This window comes from Passer domesticus, chromosome 10, assembly GCF_036417665.1.
Source record: "Passer domesticus isolate bPasDom1 chromosome 10, bPasDom1.hap1, whole genome shotgun sequence".
Taxonomy (NCBI): domain Eukaryota; kingdom Metazoa; phylum Chordata; class Aves; order Passeriformes; family Passeridae; genus Passer; species Passer domesticus.
The window spans coordinates 12,217,984-12,236,873 of record NC_087483.1 but is presented as its reverse complement, the minus strand read 5'-3'; the positions used below and the strand labels follow the sequence as shown (position 1 = coordinate 12,236,873).

The 18,890-nt window shown below is 37.0% G+C and overlaps 1 long non-coding RNA gene across 10 annotated transcripts in view; it reads left to right on the top strand.

Moving 5' to 3' along the window:
• Positions 1 to 18,890, top strand: part of LOC135308612 (uncharacterized) — a 126,801-nt gene that overhangs the window by 28,352 nt on the left and 79,559 nt on the right. For 6 of the 10 annotated variants that reach the window (XR_010368997.1, XR_010368999.1, XR_010369005.1 and 3 more), the window contains exon 2: positions 2,651 to 2,782. This is a non-coding gene — a long non-coding RNA (uncharacterized LOC135308612). Of the gene's footprint in view, positions 1 to 2,650; positions 2,783 to 3,100; positions 3,146 to 6,203; positions 7,364 to 13,348; positions 14,533 to 18,890 lie in introns of those variants that run through there. The other 4 variants (XR_010369004.1, XR_010369003.1, XR_010368998.1 and 1 more) reach the window with 4 other exon arrangements.

The window sequence follows — 18,890 nt, the reverse complement described above, 5'->3', positions numbered from 1 at the left end:
CTAGAAAAAATACTGAAGATTTTGTTTTAGTTTCTGGAATGTTTACAATTATTGCACATTAGAGAAAAGTTTAGTTCTCTCATTGTGGGATTTCTAATGTGGTATTCAGCCTTCCTGACTTGAATGTTGCATGCCTGCTGAATGTTAGCCCTGCCTTGAAAGTGGCTGCGTGAATCAATAGAGAGCTGAGCAATTATTTTCCCTCCTGAAGTGTCACACTTGGTGTTACTGTTCAGTAGCAGGCTTTACCTTACTGCAGGTTTATACGTTTAAAGAGAAACTTGTCAACATGTTCTATGTCCCCTTGGTGTGTAGGCAATGGAGCAAGGGCAGGTGGCTGCTGGATGAGAAGCCTTGCCCACTCTAATTCAGCAAGCCAAGAATAGCCAAAATACCTTCTGGATTAAATTCTGTGTTCTGCAAATTTCCTTTTCCTCAATCCTGAAGTGACTAAATTCATAAAGCAGTAACAAATTTAGGGACTAATATATTTGCGTAAAATATAAATCGAGAAAATATTTTTCCAAAGCTGGAATAAAAAGCAGTGGACTTTTTTGAGGCAAAAGCCCCTTGTTTTCAGGTAAACCAAACTTTGCTTCTTGGGTTTTCTGCTGTTATTTACTGTCTGGGTTTGGAAAGTGAATATTTTAAATATATATGGTGAATTATAGGAATTGTTCTGACATGAGACTTTTGTTTCATTTCTTTCCTTTCCTCCCATGTTCAATATGTTATTGATTCTGACCAAGAATAACTTTTTCCTGAGTGAAGATGAAAAATCTCAAGCAAAACTTAAATTTCCAGAAAAGTAAACTACATGTCACTTCTTCTCTTAAGCATAGTTTTGATTCATAATTTATATCTGCCCACAAAACTGGAACACACTGTCTATTGTCCACTTCTAAAGTTCTTAGACTGGTTCTTGGTGTTCTAAAAAATGTTAACTGCAGCTCTAAAAAAAAAGGCATTTGTATGAGAGGGTACTTAAAAAAGGAAAAGGTGGTACTTGGTTTATATTCAGTATCAGATGTTGTGAGGTTTTTGCTACTTTCCACTACATTATTTTTTTCATGATGTTACTTTTTAATTTTCCCCAAATTTATATTTTATATTAATTTTATTGTTAACTTTTCCTCCAAGACAGTTACAAAGTCTGACACCTGTGATCTTTCCTGTTATACCTCTGTGCTATACTTTGTTCAATACATTCCAGTGCCTGTCAAAAAACTGCTGAATACACTTTGGAGCTGGAATACATACCTGAACAATTTATTTGTTGTTAAATGCTTTCTGAAAGCTTTTAAAATAGTAGTTCAGTGAGAATCAGTGTGATGCAGCAATATAAGTATCCTCTGTTAAAGAAAATGCAAGTATTATTTCCACAGTCTAATTCTTTTACAGAGTTCTGTATTATGATGCCCTCATAAAGCAATTAACATAACCTAATGTCTCTATTAGACATTGAAGGTTTTCTGATGACTCGCTTTAAATACCAGCTATTCAAAATACAGGGTATTGCTTTGTCAATGAGTTCAAAGCACTATAGATTCATTATTTTATCAATTCTATAATATATTCTTTTGCTGTGAATTAACTTAAAATTGCTTGGATTTGTCGTAACGTTCAAACTGCGATTATAGATCAGGCAGAAGGAAAAATTAATTCCTTCTCCTACAGGTAACAGATATTAAGCACCTCACAAATAACAAAGTTTACTTGATGCTCTCAAGAACTCGTGACATTAACCCTAAACCCCCCTATTTGATGTGTATCATAACACACTCTTCCAATAACTGACAATATTCCATTAATTACTTAAGCATCTTATAATGTCTTACTGCTGATTACACATTGTCAATCTGTCCCCCAAACTGTTACCTGCTGATTACACATTGTCAATCTGTCCCCCAAACTGTTACTCCTGCCATGATAATGACGTTTCTGTGTAATTCCAACAACAGACTTGATGCATGTAGAAAAATCTGACTAATTCACAACTGGGGAGGCTTTAACAGAACAGGCAGTTTTTGTGCCCTGGGGGCATGGTACCTTGGGGTATTCTGTCAATTAGAATGGGAAAATATAATAGAAAAAGAGTTTGAATATCTGTTGTAACTGCTTTGTCTGTTCTGCTCAAGCTTTCTCTGGGAAGCATTTAATTGAGTTACAGGGCTGCCTGTACAGTCACACTGCACTAATGTGGCTCTTGCATGAAATCTCTCCCCTTCATTAATAGCTCCCTACCAATTTTGCAGCCTGTGAGCCATGAGCAGCTGTACACTGCTGATGTTCAGCAAACTCAATGTATGAATGCTTTAAACTCATTTGGCACACTTGTGAACAATTTAAGTAAGTGCTATTAAATAAACTACTGGAATGCCTCCATTTAGTTTCACACTACCTTTTTTACTTTTGTGCAATCACATTTGTGGAATACTAGAACAATTTCTCTACAGCATGTTTTTGTAGCTTAATATTTTTCATGCAAAGCATACACAGCCTGAGTTGTTCACATCAAAAAACTCATCTGAGGCTGGCTTGAGAGTTTATTAAGTCAAATAAATAAAAGTTTGTGTAATAAAAGTAAATTTAGAAAAATCCTGTTGGCTTCCTGCTTTAAGATGCAGCTCTTCTTGCCAAAATTTTCCAGACTCAGGAAATTCTTCTCTGCATTACTCTGATTCCTGATTGACTTCAGGGCTTGCACACCAGACCAACACACTTGGAGACCTGAGATCCACCACTGATTTATAAAGCTGCCTATTGCTTGACCTCCTGCACAGTAAGTCCTTCAGTAAGAACACTTCCAAAATGTGTTGGTACTTAAGAATGTCCTCAAAGGATTGGGAATTGCCTGGAAGCTTTGCCAGCAGCCAGAAACTTAAAGATATGAAAAGGTTATAAAATATTACTGAAATTTGCTGAAAGGATCTTACTTATCCATTAGGTATGTTAAGGAAAATAATGGATTTCATTTCTTAAGCACATAAATGATAGCAAAGTAATGCTAGTGCTGAGATCTGCACTAATTGAAGCAACTAGTTTGTCTTGGTGCCTTCTTAACCTTGATGGTGCAAGGTAATTCAAATGTCTTTGTAAGATTTTAGGAGAAAAGGGGTACATTGCTGCTGGTGGCTTGCAGAAGGTATGTGTCAAAGCTTAAACAACCTCCCATCTTTTCCACTTGTAGCCGATTTGTTGTTTTTACTTGGTATTATTTACTACTAAATTTGAAAACTCAAGTTTTAGTTGTATGCTTGCACGTTTCATGGTTCTTTTCCTCCTTGAAAAATGTGTTTGTTCTGTATGTGAAGCAGGCTTCTTATTTTCTGACTAGCCATACACTGGTGTGACAGCAGTGCCCATCTCTGGGATGCCCTGGGGAGGGGCTGCCCAAATTCAGGTCCCTGGGCAAGGCCGTGGCTGCCTGGCAGCAGCTCTGCTGGCTGAACTGGGGGGCTCCAGGATCAAGTACTGAAGCACCAACCACACCTTTGCCATGCCGGCATGGGACAGTCAGGGGAAGTCCAAGGGCTGGCACAGGGATGAGAAGATCTGAGAAGGGTTTGCTGTGCTGTGCAGCAGAAAGGGAGCCCCTGACATGTGTGAGCTCCCCTGCTCCTCCCAGCAGCACTGCGCGTTGGCACCTCCTTAAATAATGCATCTTTCCTCTTGCTGGGGCAGCCCATGAGGATTTGTGACTGAATTGAAACTGAAAAAGGAAACTATGGCATAGGTTTGCATTCCCTCAGTCCCAAATCCACCAACACTGGCAGAGAAAGAAAATTAGTTCATGTTTTTCCTCAAAATAATTTGCTTGATTATCTACTCTGTCTGGATTTGGTTTTTCCCCTAAGCTCTACTTGCTTTTGTTTCCTGTTTTTTGTTGTTTTCATCCTCCCCACAGAAATAGCAAACAATAATCCTTTTTCCCACAATATTGCTTTTGTGAGTGTGGTAAAAATGAGGAGTAACTTCCTGGCTACAGTAAGGCTGACCCCTATTTATAGGATTTTCAGGTTGAGAACTACAGAGTGAGGTAATTTGAGGATTAAATATATGAAGAGCCTGCCATGTAGTAAACACCATATAAGGTGGCACTAAAAGTGAAACATGGCCTAGATTTACTGGGGACCAAAATTGGTCTGATGTGTCTTTGCAGTTGGGTGCCAGAGGAGGCTGCTTTTCATGTTCAGTCTATTTCACAGATGGCAGTGTGCTACTTCTCCTCCATAAAGGAGGACTTATGTGAGCTCACTTGTGCCTTATCTAGCAAAACAGAGTAAAACATTTATGCTACTGCAAGAATGTTCTGCCAGGAAAACATGAGCACAAACAAGGTACATTTTTTCAATTTAAAAACCTGGATATTTTGTGGAGATTTCAGAGGCAGCCTGGATAGGAACAGCTAGCCTAGTTTTAGCACTTATTTTAGCACTTATATATTACCAGAGTTCAAGCCCTTATTACTCATATGTGAGTCCATTCTGTCTTAACTAGGAGAAAAGTAAAATTCCTTTATATGGTGTTGATATTTTAACAGCTTTTCTCTAAGTCTTCATATAATAACAGCTAATACTGAACCTCAGCTTTGGTTTCTCTTCAAGGGCTGGTTATTATGACAATTATCTGAATGAATTTATCCCTCATTAAATAAATTATATTTTCCTTCAAGACTTCATGACCATACATTTCTGTGATAACAGTTAAAATGGCCCAAGCCCTGATTTATCTGTCAGGCATTTTATAAGTGACTTAAATTTTTGGCACTTTATTACATCCCAAATTGCAGTCACTGCCTACACTGACATTACAGCAAGAGTTACAGCAGCTTTTCTGCTTACTGCTTTATTCCATTTAGCAATAGAGAGACATCAATGTAGACAATTGTCAGAATACTTCAATACTTATAATAAAAATTAAAATGAACAAGTTCTAAGGGTATTTTCCTGACAGGAAATTCTGCTTTATGAATGAAAAAAACATTTTATTTTAATTATAAAATTGAAAATAATCATAGAAATAATCAAGTTTTTTTAGAGAAACATATGCAAAATTATTCTTTTCCCCTGCTAAGCATTTAATAGGTTTACAGATTAGCTATGTCTATGGGTTATTATGTGGCAGTTGGTAGTTTGGCTATGTTTTCAAAAAGATTTCTTTTTCTGGAAAGTTATTTGAGGGTGATTGTAACTTTACAGCTCTGACCAGATCAGGTTTAACAGTTTTAGGAGTGTTTTAAGCAATTTTGGGTGATTGCTTTGCCCAGCTGAATAAAGGCTTTAGTTGGCATTAGCCCTTGTAAAACATGCACACAATCCAGCACTTACTTAGCTTTTGAAGGCACTTCTCTCTGATTACAATTAATTATATGCCATTAATAACTACTTGTTGATATTAATATTGTTAATATTAATCTTAATATCATTAAGTACTTGTTAATATTAATAAATATTGCTTCAAAGTTAGGGGCATTTGTTGTCTATCTATGTTTCTGGATGTGCCTCTTAACTGAGCATGTGCATTGCTGGGTACTTGTGCTGCTGTGCCTGCTGCTGTAAAATCCCAACAAGGACAATCTAAACAACCTGTGTCCCCTCTTATTATGAATAAACTGTTTTTTTTTTCCTTTTAGTATGGTATACCAATTTATGCTATCTCCGTAAACTGAGCTGCTTTTTAATTTTTTTTTCCTAGAAATGTGTTCTTTAGACACTTGTGTAGTCCTGTACACAACCTCCCAAATGCTATCCCTAGAGTCTATTGTGATTTAACCTAATCCACAGAGATTTTGTGAAGATTAAGGGGCTCTGAGCCTATAAATCCCGATTTATTTGCTGTCTTCAGCATATACTTAATTATTAATGGTGTTCTACCTATATTTGAGGAATCAACTGTAGTGTTCAGATAAGGATGTGATTAGGTCAAGAATGTATAGAAAATTACTAAGAATGTAAATATTATTTTTCTTAAAGGGCATGAATGAAAGTAGAGCCAAGATGTGGGGAAAAATTCCAAAGAGTGATAAACTGTCTTTAAATATGTGCTGTACAGGAAAGGAGTGATGGGTTTCTTTACTTGATTTCCCCACCTCTTGCATCCACCCCCCTAATTACTTTTCTCAAATTGTGACACAATTTCTTGTTCTTTGTAATGAGTAAATGGAAATTTCTCTTGGTAAAACTAATTTAAATTTTTGTTAGGTGCAAAGTCTGTGCTCATTTCTACTGTGGAAATAGTGGAATCTTTCCTGAACCTCATTGAACCAAATGCTTGGAATTGCAATAATTATGCAATTAAGGAAGAATGGCAAATCTGTAGAAGTCACTGATTCCTGCAGACTTTTTAAAAACAAAACCCTATTAAGCGTACCTGTCACATCTTTCTGTGAGGAACAGCAGAAGGTATTTTTGTAAGCTGACAAATCTGTTTTAAAAAGTTCAACCAAATCTTTCAGACTCGCCTCTTTAATTTATATTTTTGAATAGATACAGTATCCAAGAAAGTGCTCTTTGTCAGGACAGCATAATTTATTTATTAATTTGCTCTTGTAATATACACTTGTATTTCAGCTGATTTTTAAAATTCAGTGTAAACATGTAATAAATCAGAATAAATAGAAATAATTCTGAATTTTGGGTTCCAAAAGATGGTAGTTGAAAATGTGCCAATTCATCTGCATTAATTGTTGAACTGAAATGGTGTTTCATCTAACAAATGCCAAAAATATTCTTGTAATTGAATTACCATAATGAATTATTGCTAAAAAAGAAAGTTATTTAAAGTTTCATGCAGTTAGATCCTTTTGTTTTGTTGCAGTTTTGTGCACCTTAACCTCTCAGTATACCATGATTTTACTTTAGGCGGCTACTTCCCTGTGACAACTTTAAAGCCAGTTTCCTAGTCTTATTTTTGCCATATGTTGGACTGTTTTTTGGGATTCTTGTATTTCTGTGATTTTTTTTTTTCTTTTTCCTGCACTGCTTTGTGGAGTAGTCAGAAATTCTTCTCAATATTTACCTCCAAAATCCTTCTTAGGACTTGATCCTCTCACGGTGCCTAGACATACTGTGTAATGTTATACATGTTAACATAATCCAACAACCTTGGGAGTTTTTAACTGTTATGGGCTCATTGAGAATGTTACAAGCCCTTTGACCTTTGCAGATTCTGAAGAACTAATTCTTTCAGATTTGAAACCAAGCAACAACAAAAGTACTGACAATCAAAGTTGTTCTGATGACAGGAGTCTGCCTTTTGACTAGCAAATATATAGCTCCAAGTACGAGATGTAAATTTGATGGGGGAAAAATAATAAAAAAAGCTGCCAACACTGCTTTTGTGGCTGCTATGAACAATTTAATTCAGGGACCTTTGCCTTCTTCCCTGTTAGTATTGATCATGTAAAAAGTGCTCCTGTGTGCAGAGTGGATGAGTGTACAGATCTTACAGCTTTAACACTGGCACAATCCTTGCTTAAGAGCCTTTGTTAGGAATGGGAAAGCTGTACACCTGTCTTGGAGTTTGAGTGGGTGATTTAAGCTAATTCCTCTGGACCAGTTTTAAGTGCCATATGGAGCTTAGGATTATTTTTAGGCAATTGCAATTACAAGGAATTAAGCTGTTGCCTAAAGAAGAGTCCTTATTTTTCTTTGCATGTCTATATGATTTTATTCCTTGGTGTTTTTTTTTTTTTTAAATAATGACAATATTAAGAACCAAGTCCCCCTTCTGTAACATGCGGCTACTAATATGTGTAAGATCAGAGCAAATGGGCTTAATTGGAATATACTTCCCTACTGTTAACTGTACTATAACGACAGCAGAAGGTTCATGTAAGGAATAGTTTTGTGCTGTAGATAAAAGGAGTTACTGATTACTGGGTAAGCAGATAACAATGAACTCTGGTTCAGACGCATAATGCCTAAGCTCCTGTCGTGCTGACAATTTTCAGAGCAGCTACTGCTTTGCTTAACAAAGCATACGTTGGCAGCAGTAGATATTCCAAATGAGGAATGTGACAGTTACTGTGGGGGAAGAAAAAGGGTTTTTTTCTCTTTAGGTTATCTCTAGCTGATTAAAATAAACCTCAGATCTCTAGTTTGATATCAAAGTTTTTTGAAGTCTGTGGAAGTATTCACCACCTGATGTATGTACCCATAGAAACATAATATTTCTTTAATGCTGCCCAGTGTGACAATCATAGTTTAGAGGAATAAGGACAGAGAGCTTGTTCTCTGCTGTTAACTCTTAAATAATTAACCTTAGAATTGTGTTCACTTAGGAATCACAGGAAAATGCCCCAAAATGTGTCTCATCTCAGAGCTGTGTCTATAAAAGCAGAGACAGCACTGATAGGGGTTGGTCACGGTGTGACCTGACTGGGGTTACAGTCACCAGAGCCACTGATGGGAATTATCCCAGTAGGGGATAGTCATTTGTGCCTAGATGGTATCAGCAGCCTCCACAGCCATCCTGTAGCTCCCCTCCGAGCTGCAGGGACACAGCAGCAAGCAGCCAGCTTCCATCTAAGCCATCTCCAAGAGAGACAAAAGAGTGACAGGGGCTGGCACTGTGCAGATGGTAATTACTCCTGTCTACAGGGGTCTCTGCTCTTCCAGTAAACAATGAGCATCCATGGATTCTGGAGACTTCTTTTCTTAAACTAGAAATCTATTTTACTGAATGTACTACCAGTCTGTTTTCTCTTGCTTTCAGTCTACTTGGGGGATGGATAATCATCAAATAGCCTCCTAAGGTATTTGAAAATTTGCCTGGAGCAGATTCAGATCTTATCATGTCTCTAATGATTGCATTTTATTGGAAGCTTTGTGGACAGCCAGATAAGGAAAGCTTATGAATGTGAATTTCCATCGTATCATAGTACAAAAAAAACCCATAACACAGAAAAATTGGAGTGAACACTTTAGTTTAACAACTCCATGGGGTTTTTTGTTTAATTTGTAGAAACTTTCATATGACTAATAACCTGTAGGGTTTGTGAATTTTAGCATTTTTAATGTCTAATACTAACTACTGCTACTTGTGGCAAAAATTTTAGCCAAGTTTGCCTACTTAAATCACTGCTTACAGTAGTAGTATTGAATACATAACGAAGCCATATTAAACACAAGGTATAAAGCATCACAGTGAAGAGTACAAGTCTTACCACCTGCAAGGTAAATTATATTAACAATTCAAACTTAGCACCTCAGCATGTTTTATTCTAATACAAACCCATTAAAGTGTTGAACCCAATGAGATCACTGCTGGTCTAAATATACTTTGAGTTAATCCTTATCTCAGTGTAACTATATTTTTTTTCTAGTACATATTTTATCTAGTACTCATGTAACTGAAAGTAATTTTCCTTGCCTTCATAATATTATTGGAAAGTCTTTTTGAAGTATGATCCCACGTTTAAGAGGAAAATTTCAAGGCTTTTAATAGAGAAAGTGAAAGCTGTCAGGTGTGTTCAGTGGTATAGAGAGAGCTGATGTTCTTTGTGTAAGGGGCAAATGCACCTCAAGCCTCAAACAAATGAGTAAATCATTCAGCCAACATGCTATCTTCCTGTGAAAGTAACATAAGACAATTATTTGTCTTTTTTTTTTTTACTTTTGTGTGCTGCTAAGCAATTAAAATGTGTTGTTGAAAATAGAAGAATCTTGCTGACTCCATAGAAACTTTTCCATGCTTCCCATTTTCCCCAAGAGCGGGTCATAAATGAAGTCATAGCTGTAATAATTTCTGAAGCAAACAGTTCAGCCAGATAAATCTCAGTAGAAACCTAAAAATTTTGCACTGCTATTCCAGTTTTTCACATTGGTGATTTTAATAAAGGTGGACTTGGGCAAAAAAAAAATAAATTAAATTCTATGACACAGTTCTATGTGGATGATAAGTTAGCATGGACATTTAGATCCTATTATATGTAAACCATGAGAAACCTCTAAAATCTCTGGAAAGAGCAGGTTTCTAAATCAGGTTTGAGCAGGATGATTTTCATTTCTCTCAATTCAACTTCCTGCATGCTCAGGTGAGGCTTTTTCATGCTTATTGTCCCATTTTAGAGATTGGAGTTGTTACCTCTGATTTCAGGATTTTTAAAAAGCCCCAACAAACCGAATGTTTAACTAAATCCTTAGAGTAAGGATTGCACTAAAGTTTTAGCTGTCTAATGTTGCCATTTGGTCAGGATTTAGCATTCATCATTGACATCTTTGCTTTGTGCACAGGGTGTTGTGTGAATTGTTTTGGGGTTAATCTGTAGTTCATGACCAGCCTTGTTTCATGCCCTCCTTCACAACTTCCACAAAAACAGCTTTAGCCACATGTGATTCAGGCCCTTGTTACCTTTATGGGCAATGTCATGTGGCAAAAATTGTCTTTAGAAACCATAGAGCAGAGATAAGCTGAGAGGTTATTTTTGTTGTAGGTTTGGTATTTTTCTTCAGCTGAGGGGAGATGCAGTTTCAAAGTGCAGTCTTAGATTTTGGAGAAGTTAACACAGGTCATCTATTTTTTGAGTTTAGAAATGGGACTGTATACTTAGTACCACCAATTTTTGTATGGTTGCAAAACATGTTTTTCTTATTCATGAGGTCTGCCTTCAGCCCTGAGGTAGCTTTGTAGTGCTGGTGAACAGCCCTGGAAATGCAGTGCTCATCCTGGGAAGTAGGATGAGCAGAGAGAGTATAAAGCCTTTATTTTTCCATTTGTCTTTGACAATTATAGCCCTGGTGTTACTTCAGGTTGCTGCTTATTCCTTCTTCTTAGTTATCTGATAAGGACACTTAAAACTTGGAATCCCCTATGACTTTTGTGTGGATATTGATATGGAAGTAATTAAACTGCACTTATGAGTGCACTTGACCCTCATGTGCTCATAAAACTCTGTAAATGTTAGGTGGAAAATAGAATGTAGCTACTGTGTTAATTTCTGCAGTTTGTAGAAATCGAATGGCTTAATAGAAATTCTTTTTTGCTCTAGATTCAATCTAATAGACATCCTGTCTATCCTGGAAAAGATAAAAATTTGTGAGAGTGTTGGAGCTCTTGGAGAGCCCAGACTCTTGTCTGCCCGGTCTTCTCTTCTCACAAGCATTTCCAGTAACTGGGTGATGCTGGCTGATCTATCCTTCTTACTCTGAGATCACTATTTTTTAAATACTTTTTCTGACCTGGTGGCTGAGAAAGTATATGTGCTTTCTTCACTATTAATAATAATAGCCAGTATGAATAGGTGTTGAGATTTTTGTTTTCCCTTCTATAGAGGAGACCAATAAAAATAGCAAGTTCTTGTTTTGGTCTTAAATTTTACATCAGAAACATATTTTAAATGCTACTTTTACTATTGTGCAGTTAACTTAAAGAACAGAAAATTGTTTTCAGCAAAGATGACTATTGTGAAATCTGGAAGAATTTGGATGTCTCTTGCTAGCAATTAATTTTTTTGTTTTGACAAATTTGGTAGTGTACAAACCATAAACTTTCATTTGTGCTTACATGGTGTTTTCTTTGTCCTAACCCATTTCTGCTCTTGACCAGAAATGCAAACCATCTGTCTCAAATATTGTATTAGTTCGTATACTCAATAAATAAAAATAATGATTTAGGATTAGATTAATATGGTGTAATCAAAAGGACATTGAAAGAGATGCAGAGGTTTACAAAAGTAAAATAAGAGCCTCAGCTGCAGTGGTTGAAAGAGGATTGGTTATGCCATTAATGGTTATGTTATGAAATTAATGTTATCATTTTTTTGATGGGATATATTTCTCTGCATTTCCTTGAAGTTTAAACTGAGAGAGGCAAATATGCAGCTGCTGTTCCAGCAGTCCTGTGTGAGTTTTTGATCTGACACCCTGCATTGTAGTAGATACTCCTCAGGTAGTAGAGGGGTGCAGTAAGAGACATCAGGAGTGGAAACCTCCACAGTTATTTGTGCACTGATTGCACCAAAGAACAAACCATTATCCAGCAAGCCTCTTTACATGTGAGGTTTGTAGGGAACTTTTTCCAGCTGTGATTTAACTTCCCCAAAGCAAAGCCATTTGTTAATTCTGATAACCTTCATGCCCATTTTATTTCAAGGAGAGTCCCTCAAAGATTTTCGCACAGCTACTCTTAAAGGAAACAGAGTACTGTTTGTTTTTGTATTGGGAAGCCAATAGTTGTGTTGCATACATGGTTCAATGTGTGAATCATTTCTCAGGGAAAGTGCATCTTTTTCAGATCAAAGACTTCAGTCTTCTGTAAATAACCAGAACAATTTCATGGAAATGTTTTCATCATTGTTTGGCATTCTACTTAAATGTTTTACACACAGGAATGTACTATTTATGTTTGAGGTTTTGGTTTATGCTTTGGCATAAGAACAGGGATTTCCATTTCCTATATCTTATTAATTTCCATGAATATGCACTTGTCCATTTACAGTATATTAATAGGGATGCTTGAGGCTCTTGTGTGAATTAATGTAGCAGAAAAAGGAAGGCAGAGAAATTGTGGATGTGTATGTCAGGATGGTTCAATCATAAGTACTGGCTGTAGCAGTATTATGCAGAGTGGTTGATCTTCTGAGATGTGATCTGCAAATTTCACTAAGATTGATTTTCTGAGCAACAATTGCCTTATGTAAGATCAATGGCCTTAAGTCTGGTTAGCAGTAAATATCATATATGTGAATATTAGTTGTGACTGCTTGGTGAAAGCTAGTTAGATGGTGGATTCCTAACAGAAAAATGTATGTCAGTACAAAACCACAAGAGCAAATTGAAAAGAAAGACCCTGTCCTTCATTGTTTGGATGTTGATAATATCCTCTGCACATTCAGTCAGCGCAGAATGTAAGTCTGCCTCAGTGAAGGGTGGGTTGTGTGCATATTTGTGTTTTGTATCTCTGCTGTATGATTCCTTATTCAGTGTTCAGTGTATTCTTTATGCAACAATTCATCTTTTAATTGACCAATCTGAACAGAGAGCCTGTGGGATGAAATGAAAGGGAAGCGCAATGTTGTGAAGATGTATTTACTTTTGACTTGTATTTGTTAGGCTCCAAGAACATCCACTAGTTTTCTGGTAAAGAAATCTCCTTGATTAATTCTGTTGGAGGCTTTTGAAGTGTAGCCTTTGCTAGGTTACAAAAACAGGCTGTGAAGGATAGACTTCATAATGTGTAGGTGAGGATGTTTTCAAGTCAAAAAAGCAGATTAATACATATTGTCTCTTTATGCATTTATTTTTAAAACTTCCCACCTTAGTGGACAAACATTTGTAGAGAAACTGATATTCACCCTACATTTTTATTTTTAATGTTTTTCTGCTTTCCCTTTTTCTCTCCTCAGTCTGTGTGTGATCATTGCTGCTGACTGCTGAACTACAATCTCTCTGTGATGAATGAACTAAAGGAACCCAACCTGATGTTTGGGTCACTGACTGGATTAGCAAAAGTTTAAAAAAACCCTCCAAACCCCAAAAGTTCTATTGCAAGTGCATTTTATCAAGCTACTCCTTTTTAGCGGTTTCCCTTTCTGGTCATCAAATTACTTTCGAACAGTGTTTTCAAAAGTTTATCTCCTGTTTTGGTTTTCTGATGCCATTTTCCACAGACTTTACCCAGGTATGTGTGAAGTATTTTGGATTGTTGGACTGCTGTTCCGCAGGCACTAACACAGCAGTCCTACAACTGTTTCCAGGCACTGGTATGAAATAAAAGCAACTGGCTTGCTAGTCCGGTGCTAGCAAAGGAATTTGAATGCCTTGTGAAAGTGACTGATGCAGTTTTGCAATCCTAGTTAATTTTTGAACAAAATAATAAATAAAAATAACTACCAAAATAATGCTGGATTCCTGAAATTGTTGCTTAGGAGTTTTGGAGAATAAAGCTTAAAATCTCTGCACTATCTATTGCAAACTTGCTCCCTTGAAAATATTTGGGAAATCTTTATTTTCTGTATGGGAATATTGTAGAACCTGTGTAAGTTGTTTTTTTTTTTTCAGGATGAAATGTGAAACCTGTTAATTTATGTTTCATAAACCTACTGTAGTAATGACACTACAGTCTGTAGTTTGGGGCTAGGATCAAACTGAAGAAAGGAAGAGCAGATGTTAATGCACCAAAAAAATAATTCCCTGTGATTCTCTGAGTGGTTTACAAGCAACACATGCTTTAAAGATGAAGCTGAGGAAGATGAAGTACAATAGGAATGACTTAACTGTCACTTTCAAAGCAATTTATAAATGCATGAAAGGGAGGGAGTTGTTTCTGATTGTGCTTGAGCACACTTCCATGCAGGGAGACTTGTCAGATGGCATGGAAATAAAAAGCAGCTTCTTTGGCATGTTGTATATTGATTGCTCTGTCAAGGACAGTGATCTCTGAATTGATCTGATGTTCTGCCACACTTCATGCCCTGTCCTTTGCCTTAATGCAGCACTAATAACAGTTGTGATAATTGGAACTATTACTTAACATGTTTTTAATCTCAGCAAGTAAGAGATAATGTTTCATCAGAGCAGAAGTGTTGTCAGTCAGGGCTCTTAGTGCAAACTCACACAGGCAGTGTGAACATGTTAATTTGAGCATTAGGGAACTTCTGTCTAATCATATTGTACGTGTCTAGGCCATGTGTTTTTGTGAGGTATAAAAAATCATCACACTCACTTGGTCTTAACTTCTGTACTTAATTTGAGAGACAGACCTGCAAGTTCAGCTTTCTTTAATGAGTAGAAATACATTCAATTTCACCTTTCCCAACCTCTACTCCATGTAAAAAATTAAATTGGAAACATCATAAAATAAAAAAAAAATCAGATTAAAATATTTTCATTTCAATATGTTTTCTTTGAGTAGTTAGTTTTTTTACTGCTTTCGGATAAAAAATGTTCTAGGCTTATTGGTCTAGGAGTATGCTCCTGTGTGATGTGTTCTGTAACTCTGTGGAATTTTGCCTGCTTTCGTATCACTGACTCTACTTAAAATGCTTTTGCTGCTTATAAAAAAAAAATAGAAGCCTATCTTTTACTAAACATACTTAGAAGTTCTGGGAAAACCATACTTGAAAGACAGAATTAATTTGGAGGAGTTATTTTCCAATTGATGGTGAAGGCTGACACTAATCATTGTGTATGAGCTATTGGAAAACAGACTGCACTACACAAAGTGTTGGCAGATGCTGCTTTCATAATATTTGGTGGTGTTCCTTAAACACCAAATGCACTGCCTGCCAATTCTTTGGAACAGACTGAATGTTTATTGCAAATTGCCTATGTTATCTCATGGAAAAACTGGAATCTGGCTTTACGTGGACTAAGGGGAATCCAGATTCAAGAAGTTTTGATATGAAGAGTTAATTTCATGTGATTTTGCTATTATGGCAAGAGTGCAACTCAGTTGGAAACAGTCTGTGTAACACCCGGTCTCTTGGAAGCTCTCCCATCTTTGGGGAGCAAAGGCATGTTTAATTTCATGGAAGAAAATCCCCTTTTCCTTCTCCCATCTCTTGAACTTAAGCAGGCACTTAAAATTTTGTCTTGCAGAGCTTTTTATATCAATGACTGGTTTGTTCACAAGATGCGAAAAAACTTCTAATGATGACTTCAGGATGTATCTTGTAAATGCAAAATGGATCACTCATTTCCTCTCCTTGGAATGCTGTTCACTCTCCAGTGGGCTCTGGGTTTATTGCAGACCATTTTCTTTGCAGATCAAATTGTTCCCGAGGCAATTAAGAACCATAACTTATATTAGTTGTTATTTTTCTTCCTTTTTTTGGGGAAGAATGTTGAGTTAGAGGCTGAGCAGCAAGGAAAATACTCCAACACTCCAGCTTTTTTTCCTTAAGTTAAAGAAAATCTTGTAGGCCTTTGAAGAATGGGATCTTTGTGTCTTGCATTCTTTATGATGACAGGGATTGGCACTTTTCCCCTGCCCCAGAGCCTCTTTCCTGTCACTTTTAGCAGGCTGTACCCCACTGTGGGTCCTTGCTGTGGCCATCAGCCCTTGCCTGGTCAGCTGGAGAAGACACCGCTTTACCTGAAGCAGTGCTGGGCAGGATGAAGAGATGTTCAGAAAGCTGCCAAAGATAAGTTTCAAGTGTTTGACAAAATAATGGAGATTTTAAGGACAAGTGTTGCAGAACACAAACTTTTAGTTTAATGAAGTTATTTGGAAAAAAATTTTCATTTCCCAACATGGATACTGGGAAGGAGCAACACAACAGGTCTGTTTGATTTCTAGTATTTCTCTTCCCTGGAGACTCTCTCCTTCCTTCTGGATCTTTTTCCTCTTAGCCATGTGCTGCTTAATTCCTTCTCTCTGTAAATGTGTAAATTTTGTGAGAATGCTGCTGTGTTCCTAGTTGGGGCACATCCTTCTCTTTTCTGATGTCTGACCATGCCAGACTAAGTTTTGAGTCCAGGAACAAATCAGAGAAGCCTCCAGGAAGTAAGATTTGGGATGTAGTGGCTTCTGCTGAAAGAAAGGAGTGTTTTGGGGCTTTTACATATTGGTAAACTTAGCAGAAATTTTTCTTGTTGTTTTCTTTAAGCTTTATTGGCAAAATGTTTCAGTTTTTCTGAGGCTGTGACTTCTCTTAGGAGCTGTTTGCTCTTGATCAGACAAAACCGTAGGGATTTGGGGGTAGTGGAAAACAGGGGAGAGTAAAATAGGCACAGAATCAGAAATCAGATAATTGTTAGCTTAGCATACTACATTCAGTACTAATGTAGTTTATTCTGGGATGGTGAAGCTGTGTCTTTGATTTGATTTCTCAAATCTGTAAAAAGCATTTTATGGCAGCTTGGGAACAATTACTTTAGCACTGCTATGTTAAGAAACTGAATTATTCACTTATTTAAAGTAGATTTAGAAGTTATAAAAAGATACTACAAAATAGCATAGGTAAAAAGTAGATGCCCTGATCCATTTCACTGCTTTTCCTGAACATGGTTCAAGAAACTCAGCTTCAGTCTTTTCAGGTATTTGCATGCTTGTCCTCTCTTCTAATATCAGGTAAGAGTTTCATTGCCAATAGTAAACAACAAATACTAAGTGATGCAGGGAGTACCAGCTTCAAGAAATATCCAACATTGCCTTTTCAGAACTTGTATAATCTAACCCAATTTCCATTTTGCACACAATTTTCTAGTCTTTTAATGATGGCTTGTTTCAGATCTTTCTATAAAAATTTAAGTCTGATTTTTCCACTGAACTTAGGTGTTTTACAGAGGTTTGGGGTTTTTTGCATCATTTTGCAAAAAAACCACAAGTATTTTCAACTGTCAAAATCTGAGTTGATGCTTAAACATTTTTGATCATCTTTTGCAAGGCAGAACACATTATAGTCTCACACTAGAATTTCTATGCGTTTCTCTTGAGTACTATTTCTTGAGTAAGGCTGTGCCTCCTTTTTGCAGTTATAAATCAGAATAGTGAATGGAAGACAGGACCTCTAATCCCCAATGTGTCAGTTCTGGCTTTAGGCAAGTCACTTAAATTGTGTCTCAGATTCCCATAAAATGGGATAATGTGTCTCTTGCTTGTCAGTGTATTGTATGAATCGATTCACGCTTCTAAGATCTTGCAGAATGCTTCATGTTTCTGCATTTCACTCAACCTCCCACTGCACTCCACACCCCCTGCTAATTCCTGGTTTTGCACTGGCCAAAAGAGACATGATGAAGAGAAGTAAGTAATTCTAATTAATATTCATAAGCATCAGAGTAAAAATGAATATAAACATAAAGATGCCACTTACAGCATTATCACAGGAATATGAATTCACAAGTCAATAAAATTGCCCAGGGTCATTTTTATCTTATTGGTCTCTTGTCAGGAATCTGATAGGGAAAGGAGATGTGTGCTGGACACTTAGCAGACCCTGTGGAAGGTGTGAGAGCAGCAGGCTCACTATGCCCTGTGCTGTACAAATTGCATAATCTGTGTCAGTTTTGAGCCAGTAGATGCTGTGGCTCTACCAGGGTAATTCTATCCCTGTTCTGGAATATGTCCTCTGCTATAGGAGTTGTATTTACACAACCCTGTCTGCACTGCTGAAAGTGCAGCTGGAGTGTGTTGTAGACACAATGCAGGATCTCTGTTGGCAAGCTCTAATGGCAGGTTTTGAATGATGCCACAGCACTTCCAGTGCATTCTTCTAAAATTTAAATTGTCTGGCCCTATGTGTACCTGTCTGGAACTAAGCACAAATTATAGATGGGTTGGGAAGGACTCATGAACCATTTAATTACCTTTTATGAGCCAGACTAATGGTAAGCACAGTCTGGACAATCTTACGTAGGGAACTATGGCTGCAGATGCAATTGGAGCCAAACCCTGTTATCCCTCTAGTGTAGATGGTGCAAATGCCATCAGAACATCCCAAATACTAATCAGGCAAAATAACACTTCTGTAGGGAAATTGTCTATATCAGAAATTCTGATGAAGTCAAAACCTGCTGAGCAGTATATGTGATTTGAATTGAACAGGTGCAGCTTCATCAGTAAAACTTGGAAATGCAGACCAAGACAAAGCCTTAATCTGACTATTAGTTTTCAGAAAATACTCCCTGTGTGTGTATTTTAAATGGTAATTTTAATCAGTGTAAGAGACATGTAAACTAGTCATGGAACTGCAGTCCTCTTGAGAGCAATGGAATTTACAGTGTAGCCTGTTGTCTGATGAGCCTCCTCAGCAGTCATATGAAGAGATGCCTAAAGGAGAAAGTATTGTATTTTGGAAGCTTGTGACTTTGTTTCCAGCTGAATTTAAATTCCAGCTGATTAATTCTCTGAATTTGAAATACTAAAAACTGTAAGTTTCTGAGTATTTGGGCATTTGCTGTGAGAGACATCCTTGTTTGCTTATGGCACTCCATGTTCAGGGC